Here is a 13,153-nt window from a genome sequence, read left to right on the forward strand (position 1 = left end):
TGCATTTATTATAAAGGAAGTGAGAAAGGTATTTGCATGTGACAACGATTTCTGGAAGAATGGGAGGAAAGATCAATACTGCAAGATGCTTTTGGTGTTAGTACACAAGGAAGTGTGCTTCTATTCAGCTAGAACAGAACTGACACTTGCTTTGCTTGGGTTTAATGGGTATTTTAGGATTTGGGGAGCAAAGATTGCCTTTTGTTTTTGTGTTTCAAGCCAAATTGGCCCATGGATGAGAAATTCTCCTAAGTGCTAACAAAATATTAAAATTCTTATAGAGATTTCTTTGTAAGATGATTACAAATTGGAAGAAAATGAAATGAGAACAGCAGAGGCCTTATGCAACATGACCTCTTGGTATACATGGTCAAAATATTGAGGATGTATGACTGGTTCTTTGAAAAATGGCATGAGAAACCTCAAAGATACCAGGATCTCTTATAGGGATGGAAATCGCCCAGGCATCACTTGGAGATCCAAATTAGTCGCAGCTGTTAAAAAAAGGCAAATTGGAAGCACAAACCAGTAACAACAGAGGCAGAAATTTTGGACTGCTTCAAGTTATACTGTAGAATTTGAAGTAGTTTTGGTGAACTAAAGAAACACAGAGAAGAACAGCCCAACATTAATTAAATTATTGAAATCAGACGAGCAGTTTTCAGAGAATTGGAGAAGAGGGATGAGAAGGAGGTACGGCTACTGGAACACAAAGCAGTGAGTTTTGGAAAGTACTGTGGGAAAGGAAGGCACTGTGTATGTCCTGCAAATTTGATTAGAAACAAAATAAGAATGGAATAATGAGATCAAGGACAGTGAAGTGCATATCTCAAAACAGGGCTGTACAAAGAAAATTTAGAAAATTATTTAATTAGAAAGCACCAGGAAGGATGGAGGCATGATTATTACTGGCAGAGCTTAACAAAATTACATCCCGGCTCTGAATGCCTCTGTAACAAATACAGGAGGAAGGCACACCTGACCAGGCGATGGGAAGAAAGGTTGGGCTCATTAAAAGGAAAAAGCAGCAGCTTGTGCAGAAAGCCCAAGACCTCTAACTTTGTCACTTACGATCTGAAAGCTCCTTATCACATTCGTTAATGACAAATTGGTTGAACTTCTTCAAACTAATGATGTGTTTCTTGAGATGGGGACGGGTATTGACAAAGCATGAAAGGGGAAAAAAAATCAGCTCGCAGTGGCCAAGCTGCCAGAAGGCAGAAAAAGACTGCCTGAAATGCCTGAGCAAATTCCACAAACGTGTACGCTGCTGTCACAAACCTGTGTGCTATGTGATGAAAGCACATCTGTTGCAACAGTAATCCCTGCAAAATATGTGAAAGCAGAAGATTTTTGTATGGAATACAGTGGTAAAACTCTACGGAAAATATGAACTTTTTCCAAGGGGCTCCAATAACTTTTGTGAACAATGAAAGACGTTGGTGTCTCTCAGCAGACACAAGAGGGGTGTCACAGTGAGGACCTGCGCGCGGTGGTCTCCCTAGGAATATGTTCAGTTTGTCAGCTTCTCAATGCTCAATTCTTGATGCAAATTCAAGTCACATATTAGTTTAGTTTTGTTTGAATGAATCGCAAAGTAAATCACAAATGTTTTGCAATCCCAGCAAATTCAGTCTCCCAGCTTCCCACAGCACGGCGCCGGGTCTGCCCCCACTAAAATCCGTGTCAATGGGATCAAGTGCATGGTTTGGATGAAAACTATACATTTACCAACCAAGTATTTATTATTACATAGGCAGTTCCCAGAAGATGCATTCATGTAAGTTCTGTGAGAATTAGCTATCAGATAACATGTGTTGCCTATGAGGAGTTTGAAAGAGACACTGTAATTCATTTGGTGGGAGTACAGTTCCATCTCACACTTCAAAGTGTCTGAGTTCTCCTTTAAAAACTTCAAAAAATCAAAAAGAAATAATCTGATGGAAGAAATGTGGCCTTTTAGCTAGCAGATCCTTCCTCCCAAAGAATCTTGGAAATGCCCCTACCATCACTTCAGAGACGATCAGACTTTCCAGTTGTCTGACCTGAGACCTGGAAGGCCTGTAAATCCTACCAGTGCGATCAATCTTATCTGCTGCAAATCTTCAGAGCTTAGACACACCAGTTTTCTTGCAAGGAACACTCTGCCCCTTGCCAGTCCTTTCCAGCGGGATTTCAGCAGCACAGCAGACCATTTAATTCTCTTCAGGCGGTCTGATAAGAGGGTCCCAGGTGGAACAGTGTCAGTCAGTTACTGTGAACCAGTAAACACCTTCATATAGAACAAAGGCTTTACTACTTCAGGGAGTGCACCCTTCCCACCCACATCCCACCACCACCACCAGCAGCCAGCATAACACAGCTCGCAGGAAGGCAGCCAGGTGAGGCTCTCTTGAAGCCCATCAGCACCACTAATAAAAGTGGAATAGGAGTTGTTACAACATTGTTACAGTCATCCTACCTGTACCACACATCCAGCCACAGCTCCACAACCAAAAACAAACCAAAAAGGGCAGAAATCAACTCCTCTGGGCTTCGGTCTGGTGAGTCTTGAACAAAATTTCCACTTAACTTTATTCCGAAGCCTGTGTTTTCTCATCTGCATTGTGTCGCTACACTCTTGTCCCTGCATTTTGCAGCAGACTGATAGATTTCAGCAGTCTTCCAAAAATATTCTGCTTCAGTAATTTATGACCTCCAGGTCAATATCTGAAATGCTACAACGGGTTGCCATGGAAATGTCGATACGATCGGCTTCTCTGCACACATGTAATTGTTATATCCAAGAAAAATACCTGGAAATTTAGAAATTATAGTCAAGTCATCTTAGGGTGATTGAAAATAACTTTTTCGCCCCTTGTTATATTTTATACTGGAGATTCCACAGTGTTCTGGGGCTGCCTGGGACATTTAATGCCCCCAGCTAGAGCCTTTGGGCTGCCTTTTCCTATCTCATAGCCTAACAAGTCTCCAGAGATCCTGCTTAAAGAAAAACAAAGCAAAAAATACTTCAGCTTGCAAGTAGAATATAAAGGTAAAAAATGATTTTCAGCCTGCTCTTTAGTCAGCACTTTCTTAACAGGGATTGGTAAAGGCTACAGCGAAGTGGCAGGCAGAACAGCCAGCTAGCCTGTGAGCCAGGATTTAATCTATGTGAGCCTGTGAGCCAAGATTTAATCTATGGCCTTTAACAACAACAAGGCATTTTAAGCTCATATCCTTGAAAGAACCGATTCCCCAATTTTCAAGCAATTCAGTTTTTGACGTATTAAAAAAAAATCTGTTTTAAAAGCCACCTAACAAGCATATTCAATATAGCTGCGGATACTGGGGGCTTGGCATAGCCAGCTTCAGTGTGAGGGCAGGTAGCAGAGAGGAGCAGGAGGCTCACACCTGCGAGAGTGCTGAGACCCAGAGATCTCCGTAGGATGGGGATCAGACCTCTGCCCCGCTCCGCAGCCAGCAAGACAAACGATTGCGATGTGTTCATTGCTATAAATAACGGCGTCTCTCCTAAAAGGAAAGCCCCAGAAAGAAACCCAAAAGGATGAACGAATTCTGAAACGGCAGCATAGTAAAGTTCAGTTAGACGAACTGGATTGCTGCCCACTCAGCACCACAAAATACAGCTCACGAGATACAACTCTCCGTGCCTGCTAATTCCACACATATTAATAGCCAGGCAAGGGCAACTTCTCATGTCACTGTTCAGTTCCTGCTGCTACCAGCCCCACCAGATGCTTTCACGTGAAGCGACCTGGACTTGCTGACCTCTGACAGAATGATGTTTTCAAAATGTCACCACTGCCCACATCCAAAGACGGAGTTCAAAACTCCATGTCACTTTACAGCACGCTGCCAGTTGATAGCAAAGAATGAGAGATACTTCAGGGGACAAAAAGAGAGAGAGAGAAAAAAAAAGAGAAAGATCAGAAAGAGGAAACAATACTGGTTCGTATTTCTTTATAAATTAAAAAAAAAAAAAACACCTCCCTACACCACCAACATAAACTTTCTCTCCTGACTTTCCTGCTAAGAACGCAAGGTGATTTGGGTTTGGGCAGAGAGGCACCGGGATGTGCATTTCTGAGGCAGCTGCTTCAGGCATAAAACATTTCTCAGGGTCTCACCATTCCGGAAGCAAGCACCTTCAGCAACTAATATGTCTCCACATGTACAACAGGAAAAAAATCTCTTGACAGGAAAAGAGAGGTGGACACAAAGTGCAGAGATAGCTGACAAAATTCTAAGTTCTAAAATGGCAGTAAATAGAAACCACTGTTTATTTTAGCCTTTTATTTTCAGGTTACTTTTAGGACTGAGCACGTCTCACATGATTCAGTCTTTAGATAAAAGAATCCTTCGTAAAATATTCTTTAATTAATCACACCACTTTTTCTAAAGCTACAATTGTTGAAGGAATGTTAAAATATTACAGTGACCAGTAATATTTTTTTTTTTAATTGACGATCTGCAGTGGCCAAACCCTGCAAAATGGAGCGAAGCCCAGGGAAGTGAATTCTGTTCCAAGGACAACTGTCTGAAGCCCAGAAGCGCTAAAGAAAGCGCTCCGTAGCACGGCGAGGCTCTTTGCAGCACCACAGCCGCCGGGCAGGCCAGCAGGGAGGGACTGCGGAGGATGAGCCTCCGAGGAGCTCTGCTCCTGCCTCCTCCCTGCCACCGGCTCCGTGTCTGGGTTTCTGGCCTCGTCCCCTCGCACGTCCACCCAGCGGCACGCAGGGGCTGCTGAGAAACCTTTTCGGAAGAACTACCTGTGGAACTGTCAGCTCTGGAGCTGAAATCAAACCAATCCCTAACCCCCTCGCCATCCAGATTGTGATTAATAATTTTTCCCCTTGAAAGCACTGCGCATTGCCGGGCAGGCGAGCCGTGCCAGATGGTCTGTGCACACACAGAGAGCTGGAACAAGTGAGTGACTGCACAAAAACTCACAGATAAAAGGAAAAGCAAAGATGCAAACCAGGCTTTTAATCAAAGAACCTGCTGCAAAATAAAGCACAAAATATTTAACCCATTAACAAGCACTGCGGTTCGGAGAGCAGAGATTCTACCCTGTGCCAGGGGCTGGAACAAGAGGCCAGGTGCCACCCTACATCAGGGTCTCTTTGGAGACACATGGCCAAGGGAGGGCAGGGGCTCAACGGGCACTGACCAAGGCAATGAAACGATTCAGTTGCTTGCCCTGGGGTCGTCAGACCCCCCAGCAGCCTCCAGCAGGTCACTGCGTCCCTTTTAGCAACGCAGCCAAAGGCTTAAATGCAGAGGAAAGAGAGGGACGGACGAGAGCTGCAGGACCCCTGCAGCATCTCCAGCAGCCCATGAGCACATCCCTGCACCTCCCAGCACCTCCCTCAGCCAGGCCTGGGGCTCAGACAGCAGCAGCCGGCAGAGGGACTGTGGGGTGGCTGGGACAGAAGAGAACTCGTCTGTCATTAGCACAGTTAGACTTGTTTAACCTACTTACAAAGCCATGTCCCTGTTCTTTTTACAACAGCAGAGGCTCAGCAATAGAGCATGGGGATGCAGATCTGTGCAGGCAGCGGTGCAGCGTTCAGCCACGCAGGAGCAGCGCGCCGCGATGTGCCAGCAGCTCGCTGACGCAGGCACTGGGTACTGCTCACCTGGGGGCCTTTAACAGAAATGGTTCAAGTCCACATTAACAAAATAATCATTGTTCAGCTAAGAGTACATCGTGGTTTGAGTCAGTCCTGCAGAGAGAACATTTTAAATCTTCTTAAAAAGCAAGTGATAGGTAACATGACTCCGAAGGTTTGTAGTCAAATGAGCCAAGACAACTAAATTCAAATTATTACCAGCAAATTTGTGCATGGGACTTCGTGCCGCACTCTCCATTTGGGAGCATATACTTGGAAAAACTATAAATCATGTGTAACATTATCATTTAGAGGGATCAGCCTGAGCTCACAGTTTGCAGTACTACAGTTTCTGCTACTGCCTTAAACTTCTTCCGCTGTTTCAAAACAGCGTTTCTGCTTTATAGAAAACCACATATTTTCAAGAGGAAATAAATTTACTACGATGCCAGAGTGCAGACTCAAAGCTTCTGAAATCAGAAGTCTTACTGGCTTTTTCCTGGGCTGAGATCTCCTGCCTCCTATAACTTCAGGAGAGCACTGGGGAAAGGAGACTTGCAGTAGCCGAAATGAAAGTTAGCGCTCCTGCTGCTTACTTGTCAAGTGAAAGTTATTTTTACCTAAAAAGTCCAGGCAGCCCCAGGCATTGCTTACGGAATTTAAAACACAGAGAACACAAACAAATAAGCAAGAGTAACACCGGCTACAGAAAGTTATTACCCAGCACAGGCTCTAGCTACGAACGTGGCTCCGCAGACCAGGCACCGAACGCACACCAGCCCCTGGAGCACTCCCCAGCCTCCAGTAGGACTTAACGTTAGCTGCCTGGGCTTTGGCTTTGAGAGTGCCAGATGGTGACTGTCTGTGCAGCACCAGTTTTGAGGCATTGAAATCTTTTAACCAAAACTGAGCTTAGGAACAACAAAGCATTTGCTTATAGGGACACGCTTGGTGTACAGTAGCCACCATGAATTAAGTTACTGCAGAGGAAAACCCAAATGGTTCTTCCTCCTCCTCCTGCTCCGTCTTGCGCTGTTATAAACGCAGTGACCCAACCAGTGCCCTCCTTTAAGCATCAAGATACCAGCAGCACACTGAATTTCTTCAGTGGCTGGCCAGAGAGGAGCAGATTTCACAGTGCTGTGAATAGTCAGGACCAGGTGGAATACCTTTTTCATCCTTGGACAACTTCACAGAGCCTCACATGGGGCTCTGCTGTGTCAAGAAGTGACAGAAATGTCAATGTTTGAAGGCTATCCATCTTCCCCACAACTCTGGGCTTGCCCATCGCTTTCATTTGATGATGCCTGAAGCTTTTTGCCTGATCGAACCACTTTATCATCATTATCATGGACAGCAGACAAGATTTATGCTGCTTTCAGTCTACAGCAAATGTTTATCAGCATTTTCGACTAAAGCTTACTTCAGTGACGCATACCAGATGCTATTTTGCGTATTGTTATTAAACAGAGTTTGAAACCCATCACACAAAACACCAAACAGTACATGCCATCCATATTTTCAAATTCTCAGTTTCAGAATCCATTTCCCAAACAGAGATATGGGTTGCAGAACGTTTTCAGTTGTCAGGACAGAATATTAAGGTCTTCCTGTGAACAAGTTTCTCCCCCCTTTGTGCCTGGCAGACACATCAGAACCTGCTGGATTATTGCCATCCTCCGTCTTTCTCAGCAGGTTGGACAACATGAACACAGCTTGTAAATAAACAATCCCCCAAAGGATGCCACTTCATGGAAGAACTCACCAATAAATGAGAAATTGCAAAAAGCATGTGGGTGTGCACATACATTTTCATAAGCAACAACTCCACACATGCCTGTGGGCGGCTGCACACACTCACACATGCAAGCACTTGCACAGGCTCTGCAGGCAAGCTTTGACTTATGAACTGCTGCTCCTATGAACCCTGGTCTTACAGTGGGCTATTACCAGCAAAAAACAATATCAGCTTTCAGTAAAAAACAAGGTTTACATTACTCTCGTCCAAAAGGCAAATATTTTGTTCTCTCTTTCCTCCCATGAGGTTGTGAGGCTCAAGTCATTAAGTCTTGTCAGATCAATGGATGTTATAACGAAGAATAAAAACAAACATTAATGAAATCTGTTATAAAGTGTATCTATAAACAAACAAGTTTTGACTTGTATAAATATAAACAAGTGATTAGCCAAGCTCAGCTTCACACACCCCTAGTGCTGAATTAATTAACAGAAAAATGTGAAAAATAAAATGAGCACTTTCCCCATGCTTTCAACAGAGCTGCTCACAAATATTTTGTAGGACTATGTGTATGAGAACTGTTGTTTTACTGACCAGGATTGGCCCTATTATCATTTTGTTATATTTAGCAACATTCAGTACATTTGGTAATATTCAACTCCAGCTGTAAGCTGTTTACAACAATCACGTAGAGAGCCCTATCACATTGTTTCAATTTAGTAGAGAAGCTGAAATGAACCCGTCAGTTAAGAATGAAGTGAATAGTATTTTTTAATTAGCTAACAATCCGAGCAAGCTGCTGATATTTAAATAAGCACAAATAATTAAGTTGATCACCTTTAGCTCACGCATAACTGAATAGAAGTGGAAAGCCCTTGGTAACTTGCCTCATCATGCCTCAAAACCGACACAGGAAACCATGTCCATTCAGGAAAAAAAAAAACACAAAACATTTAGTCTAAGGTACACATGCTAACACTACTGAAGTCTGTTTGACCATGTGGATCTCAAATTGCCTAATGGGAACGGGGGGAAAAATGCAGAAACCAAGAGTCTTAACGCAATGCCGTTATGTTCCTGTATGCCACATTCCTTATATTTCACAGCAAGCATATATAAGCGTATTGTTCATTAGCATTCAACTAATCATCCCAGATGATTTATTGCACTTTTATGAAAATAGAAATCTTTAGATTTGCTCAAAAGTTTCACATAAAAACTACTACAAAAGTCTTATTTGCCCATGCTGGCAAAGAACTGCTTCATCAGCTCCATCTCTGGTTAGGAAGGGTGACAGCCAATGGCCTAATAATTCTCTGGAGACTTGCTTTTCATAAATGCATAACCTTGCTTCTTATTCAAGAGTTGAATCACAACTGAATTTCCAATCTTTCCCTTCCCAGAAAAGCCCCGTGAATCTGCAATGTGAAATTCAGAGAAAACCCAAGACAGGAGAAAGACAGATGTATTCATCATGCATGGATGATGTAGGAAGGAGACAAAAAAATACTGTCCTCAGTGCCTTACTGACTGCAAAATAAGGGAACAGTAATTAATCAGCAGGAATACAAACTGAGACGAAATATTGATTGAATCTGGAGAAACTTTGGTTTTCTGAAGGAACCGTTCCTCTGCAGAGGTAACCAGAAAAGTTTCTGTAAATTAGAATGGCACCCAGCCAGCCTGCAGCCAATCTGAATGTCGTTTCAGGCAATCTAGAAAAAAATGCGCAACAGATTCACATTGGTTTCTAAAAAAGTAATTTAAATACATTAGTAAATCAATGGCACTGACAGCTTGATGGACTATGATGGAGGAGTCTTCCTCTGAAACATCATCTTTAAAACCTGTAAAGCTCTGGCAGCTGAGTTGTTACAACTTCATCAAATTTTTACTTTATCACTTTACTTTATCACTTTCCCAACAACTTTCAGTGTTTGGTTACTTCAGCTTAAATGGACATGGCTTTCTCTCCTGCTGAGCTGGGCCCTGACCCCTCAGGACTCCGTAAGGTCCCACCAGCATGAGGAAGAGAAAGGCTTTAGCTCTTTTAGGTCACGGAGAGGCATGAGGTGGCACCAAGTGGACTGAGGAGACGCTTTGCTCTGACGAGGTTCAGCTATCTGTTCAGAAAGGAGCTGGTTGCCTCCACTGGGTAGAAGCTGTAACTTATTTCCTTCCTTTTACCTGACTGGTGCATGTTTACGGCCACGGGGACATTGGCCACCCATGACTTAAAGAAGGAAACAATAGTAGATGTTAAAAAATACATGCCCCACGAAGTACATCACAGTGTCACACAAAACGATCACATCTTTCAGCACCAGGCCACCACCCCTGTGAAGACCTGACCTGCCACAAACCCAAGTACTGCTGTGGGAAGGGGCTGCCACTCTCCAGAAGAGGCCGTGAGCCCGCCCAGCCTGTCAGCCCCAGCATGTTCCCGGTGGGACTTGTGGCAGGTTGGGCTTGGCCCTTCCAAGGGATTCCAGTTAGCAGCTACAGAAAGACCAATCTGCCTGGTTCAAGTGCATTTGGAGAGTTACCTTGCTCTCTTCTTCAGTAATAAACTGTTCTTTGCTAAGGTCATCTTTCAGCTGCACAGTAAATAAAACTGTCAACTACAGCTGAGTTCTGCTCCTCATCAGTCAAGCAATACAATGAAACTCAGAGGAGTGTATTTAGACAATGATTTGGAGAGAGAATGCAAACCTTAAGGAAGTTTTAGTATAATCTTTTCCTCCCAGCTGATCAACATAACAGACACAGTAATTTAGCTAGGGATATGCGATACAGAGTTTACAAGCCTGATACTCAGACCGCCTTTAGAGACAAAAACAATCAAGTTGTTTTTCTAGACCTCATCATAACCATTAAATACTTACCTTCTCTTCACTTAATGTCTAAAGAACGTTTGAGAAAAATAAAAAAATAGAAGTTTCAAGAAAAAAACACACTCCTCAAGCTTGCCTATTTAATTTTAATTCTATTGTGTAGGAAGTTTTACTGCTGTCAAGAAACATTTCTCATCTATGTAAGAAGGAATTCAGCTGGAAATACTAAAATATTTTCAACTTACTGCTTATTTCTATCTAGAGGAATATAAATTATTATATACATGCAAGTAGTAAAAACATAGTTGTCAGAAAAAATAGGGTTTATTCCCACCATACCTGCCATACATCAGTGAACATATGAAAATATTTCTTTCCAAAACAATTAGCCCAACTGAGTGAATTGTAATGAGCTCATGTTGACTTTTATAGTACTACTCCTCTCCACATTACTTGCTTAAAATATGGTGCCTACAGTTCTCCAGCACATTAACAAATTGTGTTTAAGGGGCAAAAGAGGTAGAAGTGCTGCTCCCTTTACTCTGTGATTCTCACCAAAACCAGATAATCCTACACCAGTCAAAACGCAATGACTCAGGCTGCCAAAACAAATATTTACCTTTTCCAATATCCTAATAGCATTTTACATAAATGCAAAAGCAATCCTGATGTTGTCCAGAATCAGACTCCGCCACTTGTTTCACACCCCTACTCTCCCAGCACATTCCACTCCCTAAAAGCCAGCACGCCGGCTGAGCCACCATAAAAGATGCACACCCTGATCTCTGCAGGGGTTAGGAGGTGGTGAGTTTTGTTCTTCTGTGATTTTCTGTTGTTTCTTTGTTTGTTTGAAGAAAGAACAAAATCTCAATATCCCTCCCTATAACAGACAAATAACAGTGCACGGAAAATGGTAGAAAAACATTGCTGTCAGGTGCACCTCATGGGCCCGTGCACTGGGGGTGTGAATTGCAAAGCCCCTGCCATGCACGAGGCCTGGTGCGACCACTGCCACGACCACAGTGGTAGGGACAAACCCCACATCCTTGGCACGACGACTGACCCACCCAGCTCCCAGTCCATGGGGTTTTCGGTTCCTTCACCTCCTGCCTCGCTGGGGTGAGAACAGCTTGTCCCTTTTCTGGGGGAAGAATGCAGAGATAGGAATATTTACAAGGAATTCCTATCTATCTTTCCAAACCCAAACATTCACAAATCATGACTCATGACCCCCCCCTCCCAAATCACTGGATTAAATTAATTTATCATGTGATTTCGGAGGATGTTATCTTCAAAATTATGGAACACTATACAGTCTGTATTATTCATTGCTTTAAAATATTTACAGTCAGAAACCACAAAGTTTTTATCAACAGTTAAAAGATCCAGAAGCTCACCTAGTGGAAAAAAAAAGTCATCACAAAAAGTCATTACATATTTGTATGATTCCTGGAGGCTGGACTTTAAAAATAGTCCAAATGTTACAATTCATCATATGTAAATTTATGGGACTTGGCAACAATGCCAGTGTCTCCAGGGAAAATGGAAGAGGGGGAGTGCTCTTGGTTAAATGTTCTCTCCCTCTCTCTCCCTTTCTTTTTTATTAAATAGATACAGCGTGCTGAAAGTGCCTTAAGTATATCCTAAAAAAGCCCATTGATTAATTTGGAGTGTTATGGAAACACGCAGCACATCATGCTTATCAACACCCCATCACTAAGTATTTTGACGCTTGTTAACCAAAACTAGACGCATTCTGGAAAAAGACAACTTAGAAAATAAAATTACAATTTTTTTTTTTTGAAAACATGTCCTTTCCAAGACTATTGCCCAGAGCAAATCAGGAGTGAGAAGCCAGGTTTAATAAAAAGTATAGAAGAACAGCCCAGTTTCGGAGTGGTTGTTCACTTGTTTGTTAAAGGCAAAGAAAATTCCATGGGAAAAAAAATAATATATATATATAGTATATATATATATATATATATTTTGTGGTTTTGTTTTGTTTTTCCAAAATAAAAACTAATCTTTAATCAATTTTACAAATCAAGAAAGGACAGACGGAAGGGAAGATTACTCTCTGCATTTTTTTCCTTGTTTTAAGATTTGAGATATGAAAAATTACAACAATTCCTACCTGGCACAGACACCTGCTTTTCCAGACAAGGTCAGTGCTACGACTCAGCCTGGCCTACAGTTCAACCTCATTTTTGCTTTGTAATTCCACAGCGCTGGCTGATAGCTATTACTATTTTGTGCCTTTGCACCAGAGCCTGCAAACCCGAGTCCTTATGCAAGCGCACAGCTTGCAGGCCCCGAGGAGATGGGGGGCAGAAGACTGCTGGCATCGCGCACCGCACCGCAGCGTACGCCGCTTCGCCATCGGTCACACCTGGCCGTCCACGAGCAGCTACACAGCACGGCGCTGCGCTTCACAGAGGTTTGCGGATCCTGCTGTCAGAGCCTTCCTCCAGCAGGTACCGCATGCCAATAACTGGAGCTGATCTGCAATTTATGCTTTGCTGTGTACCAGACTCCTACTCCTGAAGAATATTTATCATCCAAAAACAAAAATACTGCCATAAGGTGTGAACAAAATCAAGTCTTTTGTTTAAAAGGAAACACGGTGACTGGATGATATTTTCCAACATTGCAATAATTTTATAAACATACACTAACAGAGCAACTTCCACCATGTGATTCTGGGATGGCGGCACTCAGACCCCTGCCTCCCCCAGCTCTGGTCCAGAACGAGCACAAAGGCAACCAGAAGAGCCCAACACAGCACGGCATCAGTCACAATATTCACGAGTCATTTTGGTGGCCAAAGTGGAAAAAAGCCAAATGAATACCATTGCTTGCTTCCTTTTTCATCCCCATTCTAATTTGGATGTTGAGAAATTTGTTGTGTTAACTTGGTGCTAATGTCACTGCCTGATCTCTGTGGCTGTCTGTTCCTCCAAGTGGTT

The 13,153-nt window shown here is 42.9% G+C and overlaps 1 protein-coding gene across 2 annotated transcripts in view; it reads right to left on the reverse strand.

Moving 5' to 3' along the window:
- ADAMTS2 (ADAM metallopeptidase with thrombospondin type 1 motif 2) overlaps nt 1-13,153 on the reverse strand; it is a 191,086-nt gene that overhangs the window by 112,404 nt on the left and 65,529 nt on the right. The gene's annotated exons all lie outside the window — the stretch shown is intronic.

The sequence above is a fragment of the Anser cygnoides genome, chromosome 14, assembly GCF_040182565.1.
Source record: "Anser cygnoides isolate HZ-2024a breed goose chromosome 14, Taihu_goose_T2T_genome, whole genome shotgun sequence".
NCBI lineage: Eukaryota > Metazoa > Chordata > Aves > Anseriformes > Anatidae > Anser > Anser cygnoides.